This window comes from Nelumbo lutea, chromosome 2 (assembly GCF_056320005.1).
Source record: "Nelumbo lutea isolate HS-2025 chromosome 2, American lotus-T2T, whole genome shotgun sequence".
In the NCBI taxonomy this organism is placed as follows: Eukaryota; Viridiplantae; Streptophyta; class Magnoliopsida; order Proteales; family Nelumbonaceae; genus Nelumbo; species Nelumbo lutea.
Window position 1 is genome coordinate 75,144,658 of NC_142685.1, and position 23,446 is coordinate 75,168,103.

Sequence of the window (23,446 nt, forward strand, 5' to 3'; positions counted from 1 at the left end):
ATAATAATTAAATTATATAAATAATTTATATATTTATATACTTTATATTAATAAAAAATTTATTTTATATATTTATTAATTATCTAAAATAAATAATTAATCGGATTCGAATTTAGATATTTATTTTTAATATATGTTAGTATCAAATCGAATTCGAATTCGGATATCGAATTTTCTAATCGAATTCGAATTTGAACATCCGATTCGAATTCGATCCGTTTACACCCTAGATAAACCATCAGTGGCGCTTATGTGGCGGTGTTTTTCCGGTAAACGCTTTGCTCATCGTTCAGACTTCCTGTTCATCGATACCTGCTCTGTTGCTTGTTGCAATCCGTTGTTTCTCATGTTTCACCCTTTCTCTGTTCTCACTTTTAAATGTTTCGACCGACACTAGCTATTTAATCTTCTGAATCAATTGTTTAGTCCTTCCCTTGATCTAGAAACCCTAGCTCCTTATTTCTCTCACTCCTGACGGGTCTTTTCTTCTCTCAAACCCAACACATTGTAACCTCTCTCAGAGACTCTCGACAAAGCATCAATAATGCAAGATTAAGGTTTGAATTTTAATATCTGTTCTTTGTTTTTTCTTGAGGATTATAAGGGTTTCTCTATAGAGTTGTTGAAAATGCTGGAATCGAATCGGAGCCGGAGGTACCACACTCTCACACAAGCTCTAATGTCACGAGCCCTCTTAAGAGAAGGTATTCCATTCCATCTTTACGAGGAACACTAGGAAAAGCCCAAGTCTTGTCTTGCTTATTTCGATTTTTCTTTTTTCAACAAAGTACATTACGATAATCTTGAAGTTGGAAACAATGTTTATGTGGTTTTATGTTCATAGTCTTCTCCAGATTCTCCTGCATCTTCATTTTCTTTTCCTTCTTCGTTAATTTAACTCAAATTTTGAAATAGTTTTGTGCTCTTCTATTTAAATTTGGTTCTTGTTTTTCAAAAATTTGACTAGAATATATACTCCTGATTTTGTTAACTCTATTTACATTTGAATGTCGAAATTTAGGCTTTCTAGTCACTCTATTTACATACACATACCAAGTTAATCTAGAGGATTTTGATCTTTTATATGATTAGAAGATTTTGGCACATCAGATACCTGGTAAGGTCAGCCACTGATTCACATGGATCTATTTCAGTTTATGGCAAGTATCTTTCTTCAAATCAAACTCAGAAAGTTGGCTGACATCCAGGCATATAGCTGATCTAATCAACTTAAATTCCTTAGTTACACCCTCAGTGTAAACTTTGGCTCATTTTGCATATTTTCTTATAGCCTAAAATAAAATAACATGGGGGAATTTGTTAACGAAATTTCCTGATATAGAATCTCCAATTTGGCCGCTGGCAACTGGTTTTGGTCTGGACATGAGTATGCACATGGGGCCACTATAGGATCACCATTATTATCATAGAAAGAGGCTGTTGTATAAAGTACCAAACCAATGGTTGAAGAACTAAAATTTGGAAACTTCTGCTTGATTAATGCTACAAGCCTAGCAATATGAGGAGTAGCTATACTTGTCCTAGACATCATTGCCATAGTTTTCAAGGCGCCAAGGCGAGGCTAGGTAATAGAGGGGTGCTTACTTGCCTAGGCGATGGATTTTTTTTTTAAGTAAAAACATATAGCCTAATCCTAGGGTAGTTCCCTAGGTTCCATAACCATATTTCCTTAATTATAATCCATATTTTTCATAAGAAAAGTATAAACTTCATGTTAAAGTTTAGAAAATCAACATATTCATGAGATGAAAAAGAAGAAAAGAAAATTCAAAAAATATAGGGGTTGAACCCCTATTTTTGTTATAGGAAAATAAGAAAAGAAAATGTTTTGATTAGACAAAATTTTAAGTTCTTCCTTACTTATTGGTTCAGGTTTTGAAGTCTTTGAGGGTTCAATACAGTAGTTGGCAATGTCTGTGTTGCTTAAACCCTAACAAATAAGAAAAATAATAAAAGAAAATTAGTATATAAACATACAAAATGGTTATTTTAGTTTAATAATGTCTATTTTATAATTATAATCTCAAAATGATTATAAACACACAAAATGATTATTATAGTTTTTTATAATATAGTATACAAAACTGCTTGGCGATTAGGCAAGGTGAACCTCCAAGAGCGCCTTGTCGCCTAGGCGTTGGCACGTCGCCTTGACAACTATGATCATTGCAAAGTTCTTACCTGCTACAGTTAATTAGAATGCAAGGAATTAAAAGCAATCATAAGGAAAATTGAGAGTTTAAACAGAAAGGTGCCCCAAATTATGTAAGTATAATAGTATATGCATCATCAAGTTTGTAGATCCATTTTAGGTCCAACGTGGGACTTTTTCTGTTTTTGTTTGGCTATTCTTTGTTTTCTCCAAGATTGATTAAGAAGATGCTTTAATCTTGGCTTTTAGGGTTGAAGGGACCGGAAGGACCAATGTATGGATGATGGTCCCTTTTGTTATCTTCTGCTTTATTTAGGATAGATTTTCAAAGGAGTATGCAAACCCAGTAACATTATATGGACTAGGTTTCATCTCGTAAAGAATTTGACACCAGATTATCGAAAATCTGGGAAGAAACTGTGTACAATAGAGTGTATCAGATTAACAACAATCTGGGTAGATACTTTACCCTTTTCAAAAAAAGGAAGAACTATGTACAATACAAAATAACATTGTGTTGGTAAACACCAGATTATAAAAAATCTGGGAAGAAACCATGTACAATAGAGAAACCATATACCCGATTAACAAAAATCTGTGTAGATACATTATCCTTCTCAAAAGATAAAAAATAGAAAGCATTATGTACGACAGAAAATAACATTATGTTGGCCAACATGATAAAATCAGAAAAAAGTTGCATATTAGACCCAGGTCTTGGAGTTTCCCTATTCACAATTGGTCCCGTTAATCCCTGTTTTGGGAAGTTTGTACATCTTGTAGACTGTTAGAAAATCACCTAAACAAGGCATTTAAGTTATCATCTGTAGCTCTAGCTTGTCTAACCAAGGATCCATAAACCCGTGGTACCTCTATTCTAGGTTGTAACCAGTTAATGAGCACTTGATAGTCTCCTTCCACAGCTAGAATGCGAAGCTCCACCAAATCGAAAACACCTTACATATTATTGAAACTATCCTTTTATTGCTTCTGTTTCATCTCAATCTTTGGTAACATATCCAACCTTGGAAGAAATTAAAATCTGAGCAAATCTAAAACGGGGTCCTCTATGGAGTTGCATAAAGCTGAATCTGAACCCCAAAGAGAGCTACATAAACTTCGATCATCATCAGTTCTACTAGAAGGATTTTTTGACAATCTCGAGACAAAGAAGCCAAAAACTAGTATGTATCATTGATCTCATTTGTTACTTTTGTCTGTTCATTTGTACTTTGTTGCATTAAGTGATTGAGTTGAATTCTGGGCATGGGAATTGAATTTAGATTGGTTATGTTGTGTTGGTCCCTACTCCTAATATTAGTAACAAATTTGTGGGAAAATCCTTGCCAGTTCTTTGTTTTAAGTTTGAATCAGGTGTAACTTTTTCTTCCTTTTTTGTTCTGATTAGGAACCTCTCTTTCTCTCTTCCCTCTCTCTCTCTCTCTCTCTCTCTCTCTCCCTCCCTTTCTTACTAGATAGATAGATAGATGGTGCTCTATTTCGTTTTTGTATCATTTTTTTTTTGTTTTTATAATCTTATAAAATGAGTGCTATTTATCACAATACAAAAGATACACATACTTGCACAAGTTATTGTTGGATCAATATTATGAACAATATCAACAATACCATGTAACTTCGGAGAGGGCTGTTGCTTATACATCAGGTCCTTATAGAGTCTAATAAATGCTTTCTACTGAGTGAAGCCCCTTTTTGTTTTCTTTTTTGCTCCATGGGGCTACACAATAGGGGGTAGCTCATCCCCTAACTCATAACCAAGGTTCAAAGTATCTAGACACCTCTGCGTATCGGTAGAGGTGTATCGGTAATTTGAATGATACTCCTATCGTTTTAGTTTTTTCTTCAAGATTCAGTTTTAAGGATATTTATATGTATATATTATTATTACTTTTTTTTTTTAAATTGGTTCTTGAAAACACTAGTACACCAATGTTTTAAAAATTGACTGGGTCGCGGGTCATTGGTTCGATCGTCTAGGTCAAATGAGTTAGACCGTTCCACATCAGCATTTTACATATTTAATTATATGTATAATTATATACATATATTTATAAATGTGTATAAACACATATTTTATTAATAAATAATATATAATTATGTTCTACATGTAATATATGTATTATTTTATATTTAATTTATATTTTTCATTCACTTTTTATTTTTTTTATTTGTAAAAAGTATTAAAAATTGCAATTTGAGGCCAAAAGGTGTTTTTTGGCAAAAATAGCAGGGCAAGGCACCTACGGCTCCTTGGGACGCATAGACATTGAAAAGCTACCCAAATAAAAAAAAGATCACCTTGATTAGACATTGGAGCGCAAAGTTATGGCCTTTGGAAGTTTGCATACATGTTTAATGTACAACCTGTGACCCGATCACCGAGTCAAACAGGTCAATGGTCTGACTGGATGGGTCAGATATTTTAACAAAATTTTGGGTTTTACTAAAACCTGACCTGGAATCATGGCTAAGTGACAGTTCGGATAGTTCAACTGATCGGGTCAATGGTGGGCTGAAACAACAGTGTTTTTGACAAAATTTTGGATATTACTAAAACTGGACTTGGAATCATGGCTGGGTGACAGTTTGAACAGTTCAACCAGCTGGGTCAACGGTGGTCTGAAAACACTTCTGTAAACAAGTGTATCAGGAACCAAAAGATACGATACATTACGCTCGATATGGGGCGTAGCATATTGAAATTCTGAACCTTGTCCATAACCCACCCAATCCTGGTGCAGGCAAGATTCAATCCCAGGCCTCTCTACAACCAGCAAGAGGCCTTATTAACCAGCCAGTTGGCACCTTGCAAATGAAGCCCCTGTTACTTGCTGGGAATAGAGCAAGCATTTATGCATGAAGCTTTGGGTTAAATATACATTACTATTTACATAGTGTTATTGGAACAAAAATAAACAAATAAATATTGCAAAAAACCTGGCAACAGTCCAGATTCATTCCAGATTGAAGTAGGGGAGAAGTAGAGAAGATGTTGAAGAACGAAGGCACAAAGCAAGCTGGGATCGAATAGAAACCAATCTCAAACTGCCACCTTACTTTTACTTTGATTATAATTGAACAAAATCACACTGTTACCCTTGAATTAAAAAGGCAAATAAATAAAAAAGAAAAATAAATGAAAAAGGACTAAGATACCCCTATGACTGCACTTATAATTTAAAACTCCCCCTTAATTTAGAGTATATATATCATAAAGTTCCAACTTGTTACAAATGTATTTCATCCGTGCTTGACTTAACCCTTTGGTGAAGGGGTCGACTAGCTGATCTTCAAACTTCATGTAGGTTGTAAATATTTCTCCACTAACAACTTTCTCCCTTACACAGTGACCATCCACTTCTATATGTTTGGTCCTCTCGTCAAACACTGGATTGGAGGAAATGTGAGTAGCTGCTTGATTATCACAAAACAACTTAATGGGAGTTGAAATGGCCACTCCTATCTCCTATAATAACTGTTTTAGCCATATCAACTCACAAGTAGTAAGGGCCATGGCTTTGTACTCTACCTCAACACTACTCCTAGCTACCACATGCTGCTTCTTAGTTCTTACTCTTCTAAGTAATCAAATTCCTTGTGAGGAACGTGCAATAACCAATTGTAGACCTTCTATCTGTGACTGATCCTGCTTAGGATTTGTACAACCCTCTAAAGAGAGTTCTCCTCCTTTCTTATACAACAATCCTTAACCTAGAGCCCTCTTTAAGTAACATAGCACTCTAATGATACTTTCCTAATGGGTTGACCTCAGGATCTACATAATCTGGCTCAACACTCAAACATTGAAGGAGATATTTGATCTTGTAATTGTAAGATAAATTAGTTTCCCTACTAACCTCCTCTACCTTCCAAGATCAGCTAGAAGCTCTCCCTCACTATCAAACATCCTTATATTTGGATCTATAGGGGTATCTATTGGTTTTTCCCCCAACAGACATGTTTCTTCTAGCAAATCAAACACATACTTCCTTTGTGAGAGAGAGATTCCCATTTTGACCTTGATACTTCTATTCTCAAAAAATACTTCCAAGTGCCCCAAGTCCTTAGTTTGAAACTGGTTTTGTAAAAACTGTTTCAACTCATCAATACCTTGTTTATTACTTCTAGTAATAATAATGTCATCAACATAAACCACCAAAACAATCTTCTCTAAAGCAATATCCATATTAAACCATAGTTTTCAAGGCGTCTAGGTGATTTTGGCGACATTGGGGTGCCTAGTTGCCTAGGTGATAATTTTTTTTTTATCAGAAACGGTAACTTTCATTAGAGATAAATTAAATTGAAATAATTGATAAAAAAATAAATTAAATTGAAATACAGAATTCAACCCTTATTAGAAAATGTTAATCCAATAAACATCAAACATTACATAACTGATCTCCTTACCCACTTGAACCAAACATCCACCTCCCTTGTTATGCTAAAAATTTTATAATGTAAAAAACTGACTTTTGGCCAGTTTCCTATTTTTATATACCATTCAACATGTATGTTAATTGAAGAAATAGCAATTCTCTTTATTAAGAACATTAAATTTCCTCTAAAAATGTGGCAAATCATCACATCTAAAAGATAAAAATCTTTTACATATATTAATTTCATTATTTTAAAAAATAATACTACTATAATAAGTATTTGATAGAGCAAATTCATATTAATTAGCAGCTAAAGAAGGTTATTACTTTATATGATAAATATTGAAGATGGAAAGTAAAATAGAAAAAAGCAAGGATGGAGTTTCTGTTTTATTTAATTAGAGAAAGAGAGAATAGAAAAAAAAAGAACTTTATTATTCTATTCTTTCTTTCCTCCTTTTCTTTCTTTCCTCCTTTTCTTTCTTTCTTTATTTTTCTCTTCTCAAAACCCTTTGATCTTTTAAATTTCAATAGTAAAACATTAAAACAAGGTATAATTGATATATAGCATATAATAAAATGTATTAATACATACATTAATAAGATACATCAATATAAATGATAATATAAAAGGCACTCGTCTTGTCATTTTTGTTGCCTAGGTAGGCGGTTAGTTGCATAGGTGCCTAGTCGCCTAAAAGGGTGCTTAGTTGCTAAAAGTCAAGGAATTCAGGTGAGGCGCCTAGCCAAGGGTTCCTAGTCGCCTAGTCAATGCCTTGACGACGATGTATTAAACATAGAGTAATCAACACTATACTGTTTCATCCTGAACTGCTATACAATGTTATTAAATCTTGCAAACCAGGCTCTTGGAGATTGTTTCAACCCATAAATTGCTTTTCTTAATCTACACACCTTTACCCCCTCCCCTTGAGCAACATATCTAGGAGGTTGCTATATATACACTTCCTCTTTGAGGCAAGGTTCAAAGTATTGATACGTATCGGCCCGTATTGGCTAATACGTATCGTATTGGGAGCTTCCCAATTTGCCACTACAGAGGGTGTATCGGGGTTTTAACCGGTTCAGGGGGTGGGCGGACCGGACCTTAACCGACCCCTCTGAACCGGTTTTGAAAAATAAAACTAAAGAAACTACCAATACTGCTCGATATGCCTCTACTGGCATATAAGGCATATCGATATTTTGAACCTTGCTTTGAGGGCACCATGGAGGAAAACATTTTTCACATCTAACCAGAACAGTGGCCATTCAAAGTGAGAAACTAGAGAAATAATTACACGAACTAAAGCCATCTTAGCTACAAGTGAGAAGGTATTAGTATAGTTAACTCCATGAGTTTGCATATACCCTTTTGTCACCAAACATGCTTTATACCTCTCTATACTTCCATCTATTTGGTATTTCATAGTATAAACCCATCGACAACCAACCTATTTCTTCCACGGAGGAAGAGAAGTAAGGTCCCAAGTGTAGGTGGACTGAGGAGCATGGATTTCATCATCCATTGCCTTCTTCCATTTTGGTGAGAGAAGAGCATCATGAACCGACTTGGGAACAGTCATAGATGAAAGAAAAGACACAATTCTGATATGACGGAGATAAATGAGTAAAAGAAACATAGCGAGAAATAAGTTGTTTAGTGCAAGCACGTTTACCGTTACGAAGAGCAATAAGAAGGTCTAGGGCAGTATGGCTGAAGGATTTGCTGGCGGTGGAACCGGTGATGGCTGAAGAGAATCTAGAGTAAGCTGAAATATTACTCCACAAGGATTGAGTGTACACTTTGAACCGATGGTTGTGTGGGCTCCTCAATAGTAGGAAGTAGTAAAGATACCTATACCATTGGGAGTGGAAGCAAAGGTGGCAAAGGAAATAGAAATTGACAAAGAAAAACAATAGAGAACGGAGTGCCACCATGTATAAGTAAGAACAACATCACTCCAATATTTCTCAGGAACCGACATTTGGATCAAAAGTGCTTGAGCAGTGTCAAATAAATGCCTATTCTTCTACTCAGCCACCCCATTTTGTTTTGGAGTAGAAGAGCAAGAAGAGTGATGTATAATTCCATGTGACTCAAAGAAAGTATGAAATAGGCGTTGAAGATACTCTTTTGCATTATCAGAATGAAAAACTTTAATTAAAACACCGGATTGATTAAATTATAAAAAAAACATCAAATTGATTCTTGATTTCAGCATAAAAGGAAAAAAAGATAAATACTTTTGTGCAAGACTCCATCAAATAAATCCAAGCCATTCTTGAGAAATCATCAACAAATGAAACAAAGTACTTGTATCAGGTGTGGTCTTAACTCGGTAATAAAATAAAATTTTGGGAACAACTTTGGGTCGGGGACTCACCTCTGATGGACCAATTTCCCTCTTTGTATGTTCTTTCTGATTTGAAAAATGAACCCATTTCTTTCTTCTTAAGCCCCTCAGACTCTCCTTCAAGATTTGGGTGGAACGTAGGTCTGAGAAGGGCAATTAGGGACACAGACTTGGACCACATTTTGTCTTTGTTAGTCATCATTGAAAATGTTTTCTTGGACCCCAATAAGGAGGACACCAGATTTTGGGTTCCCTCCTCTTCAGGTGTTTTCTCTTATGCCTCATTTTTTGAGTCTTTAACTCAGCCTTCTGATCCCATTGGGTTGTCTTTCCCGGTTAAATAAATTTGGAGTAGGTCCATTCCTCCTCGGGTTGGCAGTTTTTGCTGGGAAACTTTCCTGGAAAGAATTAACACAAATGACCTACTTCAGAAGAAGAGACCCAACTCTTGTTTGCTTTCTAATAGATGTACTCTCTGTAAAGCTGATGGGGAAACTAGTTACCACCTTATGGTTACTTGTTCGGTTGCTAAATCAGTTTGGGAGTGGGTTTTTTCCCTTGTTGGGTGTGTTTGGATACCCCCTGGGAGTGTCCAAAGCTTGTTCTCTCCCTCTTTTTTCAGATGGCCGAAGAAGAGAGGGAAGGCTATGTGGAGAAGCTTTAGGGCTACAGTGTGTTGGTCTCTATGGGAAGAAAGAAACTAACGAATATTTTCAGATAAGGAAAGAACCATTGGAAACTTATTAGATCTAATTCTGTTAAGGGTGGCACATTGGTTGAAAACTATGGAAATGTACTCAGACTATTCTGTAGCTGATATGGTGAGAAATTGGAAGGAGATAGCTTCCTCTGCCCTTTGTAAGAGGACCTGTAGTCCTTCGTGGTCCCCTCCTCCTTCTGGGTTCATAAAACTGAATTTTGATGGCAGTTGTTTAAGGAACCCAGGGCCTTCTGGAATTGGGGGAGTATTCAGGAATGAGGTGGGGGCTATTATTGCTTTGTTCTCAGGCCCAATTGGGGAAGGAGACTCTTAGGATTGAGATCCTCGCAGCCCTGGAAGGTATCCAAAGAGCAAGGGAGTTGAGCATCAGATGTTTGGTCCTTGAAGGTGACTTGGAGGTGGTGATTAGGTGGCTAAAGGGGGGAGACAACGGCTTATGGAGTTATAACAATGAGAAGAATAAATTTAAATGGCTGAGTAGGTATATTGTGGTTCATTACAACTAGGTGAGGAGGATTACAAATTCTTTTGCTGATGGGTTAGCAAAGCAAGGGGTGAATAGGGATTTGACTTTTTGGGCTAATTTTTGATTTTTTCCTTGTTTTCTTTAGTGGGGAGTTAAGCCTTTTTACCTCCCCTTTATACCTAAACTTCTCATAGTTTCATATCTTTAATAAAGTTTCTTGTTATTGATCAAAAAAAAAAAAAAATTGTAAGATTCAACTGGACAAGGATCCCAAACATCTGAATGAATAAGTTCAAAAAGATTTGAGACTCTATTGTTTCCTTTTGGAACGAAGGAGACATGGTGATGTTTATTAAGTTGACAGGCTTCACATTGCAATTCATACACATACACTACCTTTGGAACAAGACTTTTGAGAGTAGGAAGTGATGGATGGCCCAACCGATGATGCCACTATAACAGTGTAGTAGAGGAATAAAGGGCTTGTTGTGAATCACCACCATCTAGATAGTACAATCCTCCAACCTCACGTCCACCACGAATTGTCTTCCTCATATCGATATCCTGAAAGATACAATAAGAAGGAAAGAATGAGATGGAACAGTTCAAGTCAAGTTTTTTGTTAATTTACTGACATTAGACTAAAAGGAAATTTAGGAACATATAACACAGAGGGTAAAGTCAAATCTGAATGTAAGGCTACGTTACTAGTACCCAAAGCAGTACATATAGTATCATTAGCTAGGGTGATGGATTGGGAGGTTAAAGGAGGGAGTAAGGATACAAATAAATTTGGAGACCCAATCATGTGATCTAAAGCCCTAGAATCAATAATCCAGGACTTAGAAGAAGAAACAAGACAAGTTGTACCTGATATTGCTAAAGTTGTAATATTACCAATGGAAGAAGGCAACTGAAGCTTTTCATACTCTTCCCTAGTGACAAAAACCGTGTCCTCATCACCTGTAGCACCACCTTCTCCAACCACAACATGATTTTCCCAAGTAGATGAAGGGCCATGCAGATCATAACAGAAATTAACTATGTCCTTCTCACCCACAAAAATTGATTACGTAATAGTTGAAGAGCACTACCAGGACAGGCACAGATTATGAAAAAGCATAATGAACACCTCCTGACATCTAGCCGATCCTACAACATGAATTGCAGATAAAAACCTCACACTTACTATTTCCACCCACCTTTTAGTAGGAACAAGAAGAAAACATAATACTAACCAGTATGATTCATCACCAAACTATCTTTGAACTGCCAATTAGAGGGAAACTAGAAAACCACTGAAACCACCATAAACACTGCAATCTAAGGCATGAAGGCCTCCTCTTCTAGTGGGTGATCATTCCTTTTTGGTCACTTGTGCCTTCTTCAAACTATGGTAAACAAGTCGACCTCTGCTGTAGTGTCCTTTCCAGTCTAAGTCGATCAACCTTGCTCTGATATCATGTTATCAGGACAAGAATAAAAAAATAAATATTGTAAAAAACCCTAGCAAGTCTGGATTAGTCCAGACTGAAGTAGGAGAGAAGTTGAAGGACAAAGGCACGAAGCAAGCTGAGATTGAACAGAAACCAATCTTAAACCGCCACCCCACTTTTCTTTGATTATAATTGAACTAAACTTAAAGGGCAAATAAATAACATAGAAAAATAGACGGAAAAAGACTAAAATACCCCTATGACAGAACTTACAATTTAACACACAGTAGCAATTGATATACTGCCTGCAGATGCATTATTTGTTGTTTAGACGATCTTATCTATTTTCTGTGTTTGTTTTCCTGGTATTTATGTTTTTACCAAGTTGATAACTAATCTTTTAATTTTTGAACTGGACTTAAATCTGCCTGACAAAGTCACCAAGATATTGGATTGATTAGTGATGTAACTTATTGGGATATTTCTAGGATCAGGTACTGGAAGCAAGGTTAATGGTGCTTCCCAAATTTCTGTCAAGTTGATAGGTTCTGGTTCTCTCAATGAATATGAGAAACCAGAAAGTTCTTCTCTAACTCATCCTGTGGAGCCTTTTGGCTTTATAAGGCACATGGATTTTCCGATGTTCCTACAGTAGAGGCAAGGGTTAAAGTGAAACTAAATCATCTAGCCAGCTCACCAACACACCAAGAAATTAAACCTGGGTGATACAGAGCTGAAGCAAGCTAAAGGGAGCTCTTCCAGAAGGCCTTTTTGATAATAAGGATGCTGATCTGCATGCATATGCATTGAGCATATTAAAGTTGATATCAAGTAAGTTTCTTTGTCCGTGTATTTGTGCATATTGCTTATGTTTTATGTTACTGTCTTGGCTAATCTCAGCTACTAGTTCTTAATGCTGTTTAGTAAAGATTTCTTACCTAAATGGTCATCTAAAACTGGATGTCATCCAAATAAAATATAGATGGATCCATGGTCAGGAATTTTCCTTTGGGTGGGTTTTCAATTTTCCTGTATCAAGGTGTGTTATTCCAGCATATGCCTTTTCACAATCTGCACGCTAGCCTTTCCATAGCAGTGGTAAAGGAAATGATCTGGCCATTCTTTCCCATCATGTGTCTATCGTTCAAATAATTGATATGATCTCGTAGAAGGGAACTGGTCTAATCACTTGCTGCCTCATGTCACCAATCTGACATCTGACATAAACAACACGAAAACAGATTCCTTGAGTCATCCTTCTCATATCATCATCATACGTGGCTCCAACTGGCTCTCAGGTTATAGAAGTTGGTTGTCAGGTCTTCTTCCGCAATACCATCAGAAGCAACAATTGCCCTTATTATTATTATTATTTGATAAATAACATCATATTTCATTAAAGGAAATACCATGCTGCTTTGTAAACAGGCAGCAGGCTTATAGGTAGAAATCAGGATTCCCGATAGGGGAACATACAGCATTATATTGAAGGATACAGCAGTAGAAAAAGAACAAAAAACCCTTTCACACATTACAGCCTAGTCCTGGGCAACCCCATTCTAAACTTTCCCTTGCAACCCTAGTTCTAGCCAAATCATCAGCCAGTCCATTGGCACATCTAGGCACCTTTTTTTTGATAAATAAATGAACATTTTATTAATTTGGAAAAATTAGCACATACAAGCAGCCCTTGGAGAGGCGCGGGCTGCGATCTCTCCACTAAAGAAGAAAACAAAAGTAATAAGTTACAGTTGTGCCCAATACAAAACTTCCCTAGCTGCCCCTTGCTTGGCTATACAGTCCACCATAGCACTTGCTGATTTCCCCACCCATTGTATTCTTAGGTCCATGTTTCTTGTCAGCACCCTAAACTTTTTGATTTCATTCCTGAAACACCAACTTACTGACTCTGGGTCCTGCAACCAGCTTATTACAACCTTTGAGTCACCTTCAACTATTAGTTGGTTCACCCCTAATTGAGCTGCAAACTGTACACGTTGCAGGGCAGCAAATATTTCTTCCCTAGTAGAGTCTCCCACTCCTAACGGACCTAAGAAGATAAATATCACATTCCCGACTTCATTCCTCAACACCCCACCTAACCCAGAAGGACCTGAGTTTCCTAGACTGCTTCCGTCAAAATTCAACTTCAAGAAGCCTGCAGGAGGTGATGACCAGCTTGTTCTCACTTTAGTCTTGGAAGAGGTACAACTTGCCACTGCTGCCCAATTCCACCAAATGTCATTAAAGGAGAATTGGTGAAACAAGTCCATCTAGGCACATCTAGGCACATCTAGGCACATCTAGGCACATGTGCCATTCTCACAGTAGGCAATCAAGACTACAATCAACCTTGAATCCTAATGGATTTCAGATTAGGAAAGGTAGAAGAAAAGTAAGGAAAAGAAAAGAGAGGAGAAGAATAGGAGAACCCAAAGGTTTGAAAGGAGGGATAGATTCTAAATTGATCTGCCGCAGCCACTCTCTTAGTATTTATAGGTTATGTTTAGTACATAGAGGAAAGGACAGATCTGCCCTTAATACTTACATGACAAATAAAGCAAATAACAAACTGAAATAACACGCTGACCACTAACTAACACTAACATGACTGAAACAAATAATTGCACATACTGTCCTATGAACACAGTGGGGACCATAGCTGTGGGGCCCACATCAGTGTTCTCTACACTCCCCCTCAAGTTGGGAATAGTTGTGGGGCCCACATTTTATCATTCCCAACTTGGATAGGCCTGCCTCTAACTTCTTCCTTGGTACAACCTTGGTTAGGATATTTGCGAGCTGCATGTTGGATGTGATATACGGGAGACACTTCCTGTGATGAGACCCTCTCTCGGACAAAATGTCGATCAACTTCGATATGCTTAGTTCTGTCATGCTGCAACGGATTGTGAGCTATATTAATAGTCGCCTGATTATCATAATACAATATCAAGGGCTTCTCATAATCAATACCCAACTCTTCAAGTAGTGATCTCAGCCATAGGATTTCAGCCACTCCGTTAGCCATTGACCTGTATTCAGTTTCGGCACTAGAGTGGAAAACAACACTTTGTTTCTTTTTCCTCCAAGAGACAAGGTTACCTCCCACAAGGGCACAATATCCAGAGGTGGACCTCTTGTCATTAGCACTCCTAGCCCAATCAGCATCTGTATAGACCTCCACCTTCATGTGATTATCGTTCTTGAACAGTATACCCCTACCCGGGCATCTCTTCTAGTATGCTAATATTCTCTCTGCCGCAAGAAGATGAGTAGGTCTAGGGAATGCATGTACTGGTTGACGACACTAACTACATAACTGATATCTGGTTGAGTGAGGCAGAGATATGGGAGCTTTCCAACCAACCGTTGGAACATAACTTTGTCTTTAAGATGCTCCCCGCCCTCTGCACTGATCTTGTGATTTTGTTCAACGGGTGTATCAGCAGGCTTGACACCTAATTTTCCAGTTTCCGCCAACAGATCTAGGACATTTTCTCTGAGAGATAAATATCCATTGTTTAGATCTAGCAACCTCAATACCCAAAAAGTACCGTAGTGCACCAAGATCTTTCACCTCAAACTCTTGATGAAGGAGCTGTTTGAGGGACTCAATCTCACTACTATTATTTCCTGTCACTACAATATCATCCACATATACAACAAGCAGGGTTAAAGAGGAATCCACCCTTTTAATGAACAATGTATGATCTGACTGGGCCTGTACATAACCGAATTTTCCAAGAGCTAGTCTGAATCTATCAAACCATGCTTTAGGTGACTGCTTTAATCTATACAATGCCTTATTCAGTCGGTAAACCTTCTTACCTGTCTCTGCATCATAGAATTCAGGAGGTAATTGCATGTTGACCTCTTCCTGTAAGTCTCCATTCAGAAAAACATTTTTAACATTCATCTGGAACAAGGGCCAAGAATGTTGCTGCAAGGGATAATAGAACTTGGATGGTGGTCATCTTGGCTACTGGGGTAAAGGTCTCCAAATAGTCTATACCATAAGTCTGGGTGAACCCTTTTGCAACTAGCCGAGCTTTGTACCTTTCAATGGAGCCATCAACATTATGCTTCACAGTAAATACCCATCTACATCGAACTGGCTTCTTTTCTTTAGGTAGGTCAACTAGCTCCCAAGTGTTATTTTTCAACAGGGCATCCATTTCAACTTGCATTGCATCTTTCCCCTCTGGAATTGATAAGGCTTCTTGCACTGTTCTAGGAATAGGGACATTGGCAATGGAAGTGAGATAGGACCTGTAAAAAGGAGATAGGCGATCATAGGATAAAAATTGGGAAATGCAATGACCTGTAGATGTGGTGCAATGCCGTTTCTCTTTACGGAAGGTGTCTCAGTGGGCCCTGGCACTGTAATACCTAGATCTGGAGCCGTAGAAGGAAGTAGAGCTGGCCTAGACTGCCGGTGACCGGGATCAACCTGCCTGCATCGCCTGTGGTAGACTTCAACTCCTGATCCCTTTGACCACCCTCACCATTACAGCCTTTCATCACCCAATGGAATAGGTAAAGGAACAACCTCATATGTGTTAACCCCATTCTCACTGCTTTCCCCCTGAGGAAAAAGACCCAAATCCCCACTCTCACTGCTCTCCCCCTGAGGAGAAACCCTAGGATAATAGGGTGTCTCCTCAAAGAAGGTGACATCCATGGAGACAAACTTCCTCTCGGAAACATGATCATTAGCAGCAATAATCCTTTTGAGTTTGTGCATAACCGAGGAAAATGCATTTGGAGGCCTTGTGGTCAAACTTGGAATGATGGGGCCTGAGAAACTGAACGAAACAGGTACAGCCAAAGGTTTTAAGAGGAACAGTAAACAACTCGTTTGGGTATAGAAGTGAAAAAGGGGGTTTCATATCAAGGACCCGAGAAGGAACCCGATTAATCAAATATACTGCCGTGAGGATAGCATCACCCCAGAAGCGAATAGGTACATTGGAGGTAAACATAATGCTTCTAGCCACCTCCAAGATGTGCTTATTCTTCCTTTCGGCAACCCCATTCTGTTGTGGTGTATGAGGACAGGTTCTCTGGCGAATAACCCCATGATTAAGGAGGTAAGAAGTTAATGGCTTAGCAAAGTATTCCTTTGCATTATCGGATCTGAGAACTTTGATTTTGGCCCCAAACTGGGTTAGAATCATCTGATGAAAGTTTTGGGTTAGAGCGAGAACCTCATATCGAGAACGCATTAGATAGACCCAAGAAAAACGGGTATAGTCATCAACAAACAACAGAAAATATCTGTACTCACCCATAGAAGGGATGTGATATGGCCCCCAAACATCAGTATGCACAATATCAAAAGAATAATTACTCCTTTTATTACTCAAAGAATAAGATGTTCTACAATGTTTGGCAAACTCACAACTCTCACATCTCAACAGACTCAAATAAAGCAGGAAACAGTCTCTTCAAAAACCAGAAAGATAAATGACCTAATCAATTATGCCAAAGCATAACTGGACTCACAAATTGAGAAACAAAAGACTTCTTATCCACTGGCTCTTCCCAACGAGAACTCTCTCCGAGCAGATAGATCCCATTCGTCTCACGGCCAGTCCCAATCACCTTCCTCGTCTCCAAGTCTTGAAAAACACATTGGTCAGGGAAAAATGTTACTGAACAGTTCATATGTTTGGTAATACTACTGATTGAAAGCAGGTTAGTATAAAGCTTAGGAACATGCAAGACAGAAGATAGAGAGATGGTATCAGATAACTTGATGTCACCCTTGCTAGAAATGGGAACAAGAGAGCCATCAACAATGGATACTTTATCTCTACTAGAGGATAAGTGATATGTAGTGAACAAGGATGGCAAGCTAGTCATATAGTCGGATGCACCTGAATCTATTACCCAACAGTGTTCAGTATTACCTGGAGCTAAAACATGGTAGACCGAGGCTCGAGTACCTGAATGTGCAAATGTAGATGTGGCAGGGGCTGATGGTGACTGAGATGGCTGAGCTGAATTCCCAACTTCCTTTTCCAATTGTATTAGGGCAGCCTGAACCGTGACTAAGGTCTCTAGGGGTGTGCCTTTTGTGCTTGACGAGGATGCTGAATCAGTATTCACCGCCACATGAGAATTACCCTTCTTATTTCTCAGTTTTGCTAGGACCAAATGAGGGAGCAGCTTCCAACTAGTATCTTTTGTATGCTTGGATTTCTTGCAATGTTTACATACCAGATCCCGTTTGTCTTCCTTCTTCTTGTCCCTTTTTGTATCACCCCCTGACTTAGGTTTAACAACTGTCAGGGCTGGAAAAAAGGGATGAGGTTGCACCATAACTTTCCTCCTGGTCTCTTCACTATGCACCATGGAGTATGCTTGAGAGAGGGCTACACTATCTCTGGTCAGTATCTGTTGCCTCACAATGTCATAATCTGAATTCAGGCCAGCCAAAAATTCAAATACCCTATTCGTCTCAATTTGCTTTCTATAAGTCTGTGCATCTTTGGGACTTTCCCACTCAAGAGTCTTTAGATGATCAATTTCATGTCACAAGGGTTTCAAAGTAGAAAAGTAGACAAAAACTGGTTTCTCTCGTTGTTTAAGACTATTCACTTCACACTTCAGTTCATAGGCTCTGGCAACGTTAAGAGGTTGGGAATAGATTTCTTTCATAACATCTCATATCTCCTAGGCTGTCTTTGCCACAAGTAATTTCGGCTGATATGTGGCTGCATAAAGTTACACAGCCATGTCATAACCAAGTAGTTCTCTTGAACCCACTTGGTATACATTGGATCCTCCTTGGAAGGTTTTTTCACATCTCCCAAGAGGTAACATAATTTTCCCCTTCCCCCAATAGCCATCATGGCTGATTGAGCCCATTCCAAGTAGTTTGACCCGTCAAATTTCACAGTTGTAATCTGAAACCCAGTTTCAGATACACTACCATAACTGCTGTTTCCAAAACTACCTTCTCCCTGATTTTTAAACTCCATTCTTGGTCAAGAATCAGTAGTTACGAACTATTAAGGTTACTACAACAGAAAACAACACTTGAACAGTCAATCACAATCAGAAATCAGTATGGAATCAATGCAGGTCTGATCTGAAACCAATCTGTAATCACGGTATATGCATGAAACCAATGTAAATCTGATCTGAAACCAATCGGCAATCACAGTACCAAGCAGTCCGTACAAGTTTTCACCCCCTAAAAGAGCTCGGAACCAAGAGACAGGTCTGAAAGCTTAGAGAGCAATCTGAGATGCTGGAACAGAGTTAGGGTTTTAATCGTAGGTCTGAAATAAGTGCCCAGTTGTACTTTCCAAGGGGTTCGCAGTTAGGTCTTGCTGTAGGGTCAATGTGAAACCCTAAAAACTGATCACCTCTGAGAGAAAACCCTTAAAACGAACACTTTCCAAGAAGATAAAAGAGTTCGACCCAACAGTTAGGTCTTGCCGTAGGGTTAATGTCAAACCCTAGAATAGATCACCTTTGAGAGAAAACCCTAAAAACAGTTCAGCTGCTCCTTCTAGATAGGTCCAACCTATCTTGATTGATAGCAATCTCTAGAAAATAAATAAGACTTACCCAGAGAATTCTGTTAGCTACCTTCGAACGTTGCCTGAACCCTAGCCTTCTTTGATTCTTCCTGATTACCAACACTCTGCAAGCCGTGCCAAGTCTTCGAACAACTGCTAAACTCTTCTGGTAACCTCCAAGAATCAGCCAACGGACACTTGTTTATAAACTTACAGCCCTAGATAGTTCTCATGTGGTCGGCTGGACTAGACTCACATGAGAAACCCTAAATAGGCTCTGATACCAAGTAGGCGATCAAGACTACAATCAGCCTTGAATCCTAATGGATTTCAGATTAGGAAAGGTAGAAGAAAAGTAAGGAAAAGAAGAAAAGAGAGGAGAAGAACAGGAGAACACAAAGGTTTGAAAGGAGGGACAGATTCTAAATTGATCTGCCGCCGCCACTCTCTTAGTATTTATAGGTTATGTTCAATACATAGAGGAAATGACAGATCTGCCCTTAATACTTACATGACAAATAAAGCAAACAATAAACTGAAATAAATAACAACTGAAATAACACGCTGACCACCAACTAACACTAACATGACTGAAACAAATAATTGCACATACTGTCCTACGAACACAGTGGAGACCACAGCTGTGGGGCCCACATCAGTGTTCTCTACACTCACCATTGACCTGAATTCCTAAGGGATCAACTTCTGTGTCCTCATCCAGCTGATAATAGTTACGCAATCCCCTTCGGCTTCCACTGTACTCCATTCCTGCAGCAACAATAGTTTAAATCCTTGAATCAAAGCCAACAACTCAGCCCTCAGGGAAGTTCCTTGGCCTGCGGGTCTGACAAACTAAGTATTATACTACCAGCATGATCCCTCACCACTCCATCAATACCCCAAAGCCCCTAGATTTCCAATACAACATTCATCAAAATTAAGTTTAACCATCCCTGTCTCAGGAGGGAACCGCTCCATCATCCTTTGTTGTCTTCTCATTTGAAAGCCAGCTAAAATTGCCACCCCCTAAGCAACTCATTCAAAGAAACACCCCTGAAATCATCACAAGTTATTGCCCAGTGTGCCACCCTAATTTTTATTAGTTCAAAAACCTTCTGAACCTGCTTGTACGCTTCTTCAAAGGTTTTATGCTTTTCTATCTGTCCATAGTCCCCATAACACCACACCATGTGTTCATTGCCGTAAGATTTTTTTTTTGTTTTCAGGTGCAAACATTCCATCAAATCAATTTTGAATAAATCTCCCACTAAGTGTAGCCACCCAACTTCTATCAAACATTAAAGCACATAGCTGCCACCGGCCACAACTTAAAAGGATAAGAACAGTGTAAAAGTAGGTGGTTGGTGCTTTCACCACTCTTCAAACAGAGGGTACACACATGAAGAGAAAGAATCTAGTACATCCACTTTATTTGGAGCCAATCATAGGTGTTTATTATTTATTTGGTTGGCAACTTCTCAACAAAAGATCTTGACTTTTGGGGTGGGTGGGGGAATTGGGCTATGCAACACTTCTCTTATAGGGAAAAGTACCCTCTCAAAGGATTGACGTTCTAAATTGGGTTTAGAAAGACAACAAGCTCATTGTTTCATGGTCTGTCAATGGTTCTCACTCTTCACAATCCCAAATTCCTCTTTGGACCATTCCCACCCAATGTACCATTTCAATAGTGGGTTTATTTTTCTGAGTGGATATGTTAGGACCCAACCCAGCATTGACCGGACTACAGCCTCAGCCAAGCAGGTTCAGACCCAATTCAGGATGATTTTCATCATAGGCCATGTCAACCAAAGGACACATGAGACAGATAACTGAACGAGGATCATAGTTTTCAAGGTGGCAAGGCGAGGATAGGCGACAGGGAGGCACCTTGTAATGTAGGAGGTGAAGAATCAATTTTGGAATTTTCTGTATTTCTGTATATTTGGACAGTATGGGTATGTTCGCCATTTTAACTAGTCCTGTGTGGGCTTGGGCTATAACATCAACATCTTGTTTCTCTAGTTTAGTAGGGCTTGTCTTTCAATTTTTAGTTTATTTGCATTAATAGATAGAAAGTTATTGTGTTTCTTGATGCACAAGATAAGGAATGGCATTTTTGTAATTATGGTGAACAATATTCCAGGCCATACAAGTAACTATAAATAGATGTATTCTCTTCCTTTTGAAGCTACTGAATGAATGAATGAAGAATTGAAGATTTCTTAAGAGCTCTCTTGTTGTATGGAGTGAATCCTACAAACCCTAGAGTGATTCTAGGATCCCTTGGAGTGATTCCTTGGGATCTCTCTCTTTTCTTTCTCCACCTCTTCACCTCTCTCTCTCTCTCTCTTCCTCTCTCATTTCTATCTTGTGATAGTTTGTTTCAGCCCTACTGCATCACCTTGTTGTCTAGTCACTTAGGCGATGGATTTTTTCAAGTAAAAGCATAGTTGTTAAGGCGTCGCCTCGCGCTCACTCAGTCGCCAAGTACTTTAGAGTGATTCTAGGGTCCCTTGGAGTGATTCCTTGGGATCTCTCTCTTTTCTTTCTCCACCCCTTCAACTCTCTCTCTCTCTTCCTCTCTCATTTCTATTGTGATAGTTTGTTTCAGCCCTACTGCATCACCTTGTTGTCTAGTCACTTAGGCGATGGATTTTTTCAAGTAAAAGCATAGTTGTTAAGGCGTCGCCTCGCGCTCACCCAGTCGCCAAGTACTTTTGTGCACTGGATTATAAAATATTTTTATAATCCAAATTTTTGACATTATAATTATAAAATAGATATTATTAAACTAGAATATTGATTTTATGTGTTTATATACTAATTTCTTTTTATTATTTTCTTATTTTCTTAGGGTTTAATCAACGCAAACACTGTTAACTGTTGTGTTGAACCCATGGTTCAAAGTATCGATACACCTGTGTATCGATAGAGGTGTATCTACTTATAATGATACTCCCCTTATTTTTTTTATTTCTTTAATTTCATTTTTAAATATATATTATTTAAAAAAGTGGGTCCCTGTTAAAAAAGTGGGTCCCTGAAAACACCTGTAAATAGGTGTATTGGAACCCCAAAGATACAATACAATACACCCAATACGGGGCATATCGTATCGAAATTTTGATCCTTAACCGAACCCTCAAAATTTTCAGAACCTAAACCAATAATCAAGGGAAGAACTTAAAATTTTGTCTAATCAACACATTTTCTTCTTGTTGGAATGTTCACTTTATTTCTTATGTTTGTATTTTGTTGAGTTAGGGTCCACTTGGACTAGTTAAAGTAGCTTTTTTTTCTTTGTTTATGTACCATAACTTAAGTAGGGGCATAAGGGTCCTTTCCCTTTTAATTATGGTTGCCCTATATATATTAATATAAGCTGGCGCTGCCAACCAGTTAAATTAACTCAAAAAAATTCTCTTCTCTTCTCTCTTCTCTTCTCCCTTCTCTCCTCTCTTTCCCTTCCCTTCTTCTTCCTTTCTTCTCCTCTATTCTGCTGTTAATATGGTATTAGAGCAGTTTTGCTAGGCCTGAGAGCAGATTGAACAAGTTCCCTCTTCCTCAACTTGTTGTCTTCTTCAATTGTGATAAAAAAGGCAATCCTATGGCTGGTACAAATTCATTTTAATACCTTTTTTTCTTTTATCTTAGTCGTGTACCAAGAAAAAAACAAATGAATCCAGATTGCTGAATGTCATCTGAGAAGTTGTGAGGTTTGAACTTCTTTTTTTTGGACAATCTAAGCTTCAGATTATGTTCAAATTGAAGTGTGTGCATGTGGGTTTCATCATTGGTGTGTTTCTAGGACTGTTTTTTGGTGATAGGAGGGATCATAAGGTGTGTGTAGGATTTGAAAAGTATTTGAATCATGTTCTCTGAGAATTCTGCAACTTTTGGAATTTCAGTAGGAATGAATGGGGAGATGGATGTGAATTTCCCCATAGCTGTAATTCCCTTTAATGGACTGAACTATCTTGAATGGTCTAGGGAAATTAAACTTTACATTACTACTAGAGGAAAAAATGGGTATATTAATGGTAAAGTGAATGAACCAAAGACTGGTAGTGTTGAATATGGCAGATGGGACCAAGAAAGTAGTATGGTGATATCATGGCTCTTGGTTTCCATGCCGCCACAAGTAAGGGAGACTTTTATGTGGGCTAAAACAACTTGTGAAATATGGGAACAAACAAAATCTACTTATTCAAAAAGAGACATTATGCAAAGATATATCAATTACAAGCTAAATCCTCCACTTGCAAGAAGGGGGAGAGGAGTCTCTCAGTGTACTACTCAGATCTAACATCAATTTGGAAAGAAGTAGATCATTTTCAAAATGTGAACTGGAAGTG

The 23,446-nt window shown here is 38.2% G+C and overlaps 1 long non-coding RNA gene across 1 annotated transcript; it reads left to right on the plus strand.

Moving 5' to 3' along the window:
- The first annotated feature begins 253 nt into the window (after positions 1-253).
- LOC148871550 (uncharacterized) lies at positions 254-21,317 on the plus strand. The gene is made up of 3 exons (XR_016108081.1): positions 254-704; positions 12,042-12,384; positions 20,315-21,317. It is a non-coding gene; the product is annotated as an uncharacterized LOC148871550 (long non-coding RNA).
- Positions 21,318-23,446: the final 2,129 nt, after the last annotated feature.